Source organism: Macaca mulatta, chromosome 9, assembly GCF_049350105.2.
Source record: "Macaca mulatta isolate MMU2019108-1 chromosome 9, T2T-MMU8v2.0, whole genome shotgun sequence".
In the NCBI taxonomy this organism is placed as follows: Eukaryota; Metazoa; Chordata; class Mammalia; order Primates; family Cercopithecidae; genus Macaca; species Macaca mulatta.
In genome coordinates this window covers 53,350,005-53,355,405 of record NC_133414.1, presented here as the reverse complement: position 1 = coordinate 53,355,405, position 5,401 = coordinate 53,350,005, and positions in this window count along the sequence as shown.

Genomic DNA, 5,401 nt, shown 5'->3' with positions numbered 1-5,401 from the left:
TCCTCCTGCCTCAGCCTCCTGAGTAGCTGAGATTACAGGTGTGCACCACCACACCCAGCTAATTTTTCTATTTTTAGTAGAGACGGGGTTTCACTATGTTGGCCAGGCTGGTATCAAACTCCTGACCTCATGATCCACCTGCCTTGGCCTCTCAAAGTGCTGGGATTACAGGTGTGTGTGAGCAACCATGCCCAGCCTATATGAGAATTCTTTATCTTACTTTTGTAATTTAGTTGTAAGTTAAAGATTACTTCAGGTCAGGCACAGTGGCTCACGTCTGTAATCCCAGTACTTTGGGAGGTGGAGGCGGACGGATCATCTGAAGTGAGGATTTCAAGACCAGTCTGGCCAAGATGGTGAAACCCCAACTCTACTAAAAATAGAAAACATTAGCTGGGTATGGTGGCAAACACCTGTAATCCCAGCTACTTGGGAAGCTGAGGCACAACAATAGCTTGAACCTGGGAGATGGAGGTTGCAGTGAGCCGAGATTGCACCACTGCACTTCAGTCTGGGAGATAGAGTGAGATTCTGTCTAAAAAAAATTTAAAAATAAGATTATCTCAAAATAAATGAGTAAAAGAAATTGCAATAATAAATTGCAAAACTGGTCTTTACTGTTAGAAGTGAGGATGGGGGCTGGGCATGGTGGCTCACGCCTGTAATCTCAGCATTTTCGAAGGCTGAGGTGGGTGGATCATCTGAGGTCAGGAGTTCCAGACCAGCCTGGCCAACATGGTGAAACCCTGTCTCTTCTAAAAATACAAAAATTTAGCCAGGCATGGTGGCGCATGCCTGTAATCCCAGCTACTCAGGAGGCTGAAGCAAGAGAATTGCTTGAACCAAGGAAGCAGAGGTTGCAGTGAGCTGAGATCATGCCATCGCACTCCAGTCTGGGCAACAAGAGAGAAACTCTGTCTCAAAAAAAAACCCAGAAATCAGGATGGGGCTACTTTTGAGAAGCAGAGTAATAATAGAGAATGGGTCCTTCAGGGAGACTTCAGGCACTGGTAATATTGTCTTTGAACTCTTTGGTGTTTACATGGTTGTGTTCACCTGTCTTCGTCATTCACTTATCAATTATACAGTGATACACATGCCATTGCATACTTTTGTATTTTTTTAAGCTTCAATAAAAAAATTTTAAGTAAAATTAAATTATTCAGATATAACCCTTAAGGACTGCTTTCTTTCTGTGTCTTCTTTCCTGAATCCCTAGTGAAGTCCTCAGGTCAGGGTGATAGTCTCCTAGGTGGTTCTCTTCTTCATTTCAAAAGAATGGTTTTATTCCTTATGCTGTGGAGAAACCGAACGTAAAAATTCACCTTGTGTGAAGCCTTCACCAGTGACCTCAAATTGCTACTTCTCTTGGAACTTACTGACTTTTAAAAATTAAGGGTGGACTTTCAGTAAATTTGAAATGAAACTTTTAACATATGGCACACCAAATATCCATGACACCAAATCCCAGGAGCCCCATAGGGATAGTTTATAGTCACCCTCAGGAGAAAGAGACCTCAAGACCAAATTAGAAAGGAAAGAAAAAAATGGTTATATATATATAACAAACAAAAGTGTGGAGAGATATATATATTTCTTTTGTTTTCAATGAAAAGTTTAATATATACTAAGTTCTCATGTATATTTGGATCTTTCTGTGCTTTTTCAAAACTAGCATCAAACTTAAATTACTTTTTATTTCATTTATTTATTTTTTGAGACTGAGACTCCCTCTGTTGCCAGGCTAGAGTGCAGTGGCATGATCTCAGCCCACTGTAACCTCTGCCTCCCAGATTCAAGGGATTCTCCTGCCTCAGCCTCCCGAGTAGCTGGGACTGCAGACACGCACCACCACGCCCAGCTAATTTTTGTATTTTTAGTAGAGGCAGGGTTTCACCATGTTGGCCAGGCTGGTCTCTGTCTTAATTTAATTTAATGTAACTTAATTTAGGAGAGCTAAGTAATTAAACATGAGGCCAAAGTACATAAGAAAACGGCAGCCCTTTATTGCAAATATGCACACACTCTTGGGTGAGGTTCTCCAGTCCACAAATGCGGGGGCCGAAGAAGTCACGCTGGCTCCTGCAGGCAGCGGACTTTTACGCATTGGTACTGGAAGGGGGAGGGCAGTGGGCAGGATAAGGGCGTGATAGGGGCGTCTCCATAGGCGTGGCCGAGTAAGTTTCGATCTCTTCGGATTGACGTCCCGCGGCGCCTGCTCAGTTGATCTGCATTTTCCCGCGCGCGGGTAAGTTGGTGATGAAGAACCTGGAAGCAACAGGGGGGGTGCCTTCTTGTTTACCTTCCTCCATCTTGTCCCTTCTCCCTCACCCAAACAGTCTCCATCTCTTGACCTCGTGATCCACCCACCTCGGCCTCCCAAAGTCCTGGGATTACAGGTGTGAGCTACCACACCCAGCCTTCAATTACTTTTTAAATTTGCATTTTCAGAAAAAGTTCTGTCAATGAAAAAAGTCAACTCTGTAAAATATTTAAAGAGATTTATTCTGAGCCAAATGTGAGTGACCATGGCCCGTGACACAGCCCTCAGGAGGTCCTGAGAACATGCACCCAAGGTGGTTGGGGGTGCAGCTTGGTTTTATACATTGTAGGAAAGCATGAGACATCAATCAAATACATTTAAGGAATACATTGGTTTGTTCAAGAAAAGCGGGACAACTTGAAGGGTGGGGGTGTTTCCAGGCTACAGGTAAATTTAACCATTTTCTAGTTGACAATTGGTTGAGTTTTTGTCTAAGGATCTGGGATCAATAGAAAGGAAATGTTCAGGTTAAGATAAAAGATTGTGGAGACCAAGGTTCCTTTGAAATCTCATAGTGGCTGTCCTTAGAAACAAGAGATGACAAATGTTTTCTATTCTGACCCTTAAAAAGGTGCTAGACGCTCAGTCAATCTATTCAGAATTGGAAGGGCCTGGAAGGAAAAGGTCTAGCTATGTTAATAGAGATTATTTAGAGATGCGAATTTCCCCCCACAAAGGTCAGCTTGCAAGGCCATTTCAAAATGTGACAAAGAAACATGTTTTTGGGGTAAAATATTTTTATTTTCTTCCTTGTCTCGTAATGTTTTGCCAGAGTCAGGTTGGAAAGTAAGTCACATTATATAGGGTTAAATAAAACCCATCTGATGTGAATTTATGGTTTGTAGGGCATAACTCCTCAGATCCCTTAGATAGAAATTTGGGTAAGATAAAAATATCAGAGTTTAGTCCTCAGTTCCTTGCTATTCCCTGCGGTTGTTTCCTGAGGAAGTTAAAAATTAGTTTATCAAGTAAGATAAAACTAAGCTCCCCATTAAGATTTTTTATTTAAATTTTGATTGAAATTGTGTAAAATTTTATAGTTTTCTGTAAGGGTAAATATAAATATAAAAATTTGGGCCGGGCGTGGTGACTCAGGCCTGTAATCCCAGCACTTTGGTAGGCCGAGGTGGGTGGATCATGAAGTCAGGACTTCAAGACCAGCTTGGAAAAGATGGTGAAATCCCGTCTCTACTGAAAATACAAAAAAAAAAATTAGCCAGGCATGGTGGTGGGCGCCTGTAGTCCCAGCTACTCAGCAGGCTGAGGCAGAGAATTGCTTGAACCTGGGAGGCGGAGGAGCTTGCAGTGAGCCGAGATCAAGCCACTGCATCCAAGCCTGGAGGACAGAGCCAGACTCTGTCTCAAAGAAACAAACAAACTGAATTTTCCTTCTTTCAAAAAGGCCCCTTTCCTCCTCTCTTTTCTTACAGCATTTCCTTAAGAAAACTTGTAATTGTAAATCCCTTCTCTGTCCCTGTGAGATTTAGCAAGACTTTTTAAAAAGTAAATAAGCTTCTTGCTAGTTTAACAACCCAGGAAGGTCGTTCTTAATGGCCTTGGGTCATGTCTTTGAAATGTAAGCATCAAGGAAGATTGCACCCCATCTCCCTGCCTCTGTGGTAAACTCCTAGGCTTCTGGCTACCTGCTGTTAACTACCTGCCTGTCATAGAGACACCAGAAACTTTACTTTTCATTTGCATAACAGCAATTAACTAACACTGACGGCTACCCTAATTATCAGGTGAATTTCAGATGAATTATGCATAGCAAATGGTGTCATACAGTCGTCTTGAGGACAAGTTATCTTTTACCTTGAGAAAATGGAATGCGTTGTACCAGACCTGCTAATATAAAAAATGATAGTTCTTCTTGTCTTCATAAAATCATTAGTGGGTTGCCTGTGACGCACATTGCAGTCTGGTTTAATGTTTATTCAATAATGTAACTGTTTTGTTCTTTTCTCCATCTGTGGAGATAATTTTCTGGGTTGGCAAGAGGCTTTATTTTAAATTATTTCCTCAATACCTCCCAACCAGAAAAGTGGGGTGTGTGTGTGTGTGTGTGTGTGTGTGTGTATTATGTGTGCATATTTTGTATATGTATATACATTTGTGTTTATACACATGACAATATATGGTTTTTTTCCCTAGATGATTCTACTTGTTTTAATGTAATAAAGTTATTGACCAGGAAATACATAATTTGTTTTACATATACAGCCAAGTCCTCTCTCTGTATCCGTGGGTGATTAGTTCCAGGACCTCCCTGGATTACTCAAATCCAGGGATGTTCAAGTCTCTGGTAGAAAATAACCTGGTATTTGCATAACTTACACACCTCCTCCAGGATACTTTAAATTATGTGTAGATTAATTGTAAACCTAACACAGTGCAAATACTATGTAAAGTTGTATTGTATTGTTTAGGGTATAATGACAAGGGGAAAAGTTTGTACATCCTCAGTAAGATTGAATTTTTAAGTATTTTCATTCCGAGCTTAGTTGAATCCATAGATAAGGACCCCCGGGATAAGGAGGGATGGTTATATATATTCCTTAGTGAAATGATAGTCATGATACTCTATACCATTAGGTTAAAATTTGTGTAAATTCATGAGAAGGATGTACACCTAACACTAAGCAATTTTGCTTTTGGGAAGTGGTACACTCGTTTTATTTTAGCTTATACATATTTTGTAGTTTATTACGTTTTGCGTATCGTTTGCACAATTGTGAAAGCTAGCATTCCTAAGAAGAAGCGGTTACACGGCATTACCCTTCATTACTCCATGTACTTTTGTACCCACGGAGTTCAACCACTTTAACAAAACTGCCCATCAGTGTTCCTTGGGGCACCTCACGGTAGCCTTCTGTCTTCAAGCGCGGACGTGCGAAGGTTCAGCTCTCCGCCATCACCGAGCGAAGCCAGCGCCAGCCCCAGGAAACCCGACCGCAAACACTCAGGACCCTGGAGGAGGCCGCGCCTCACGACGTCATCCAAGATGGAGTCGCAGCCGGGCCTTCTGGGAAGCGTAGTTCTGGAGCAGGGCTCGGGAAACGTTCTGCGCATGTGCAGTGC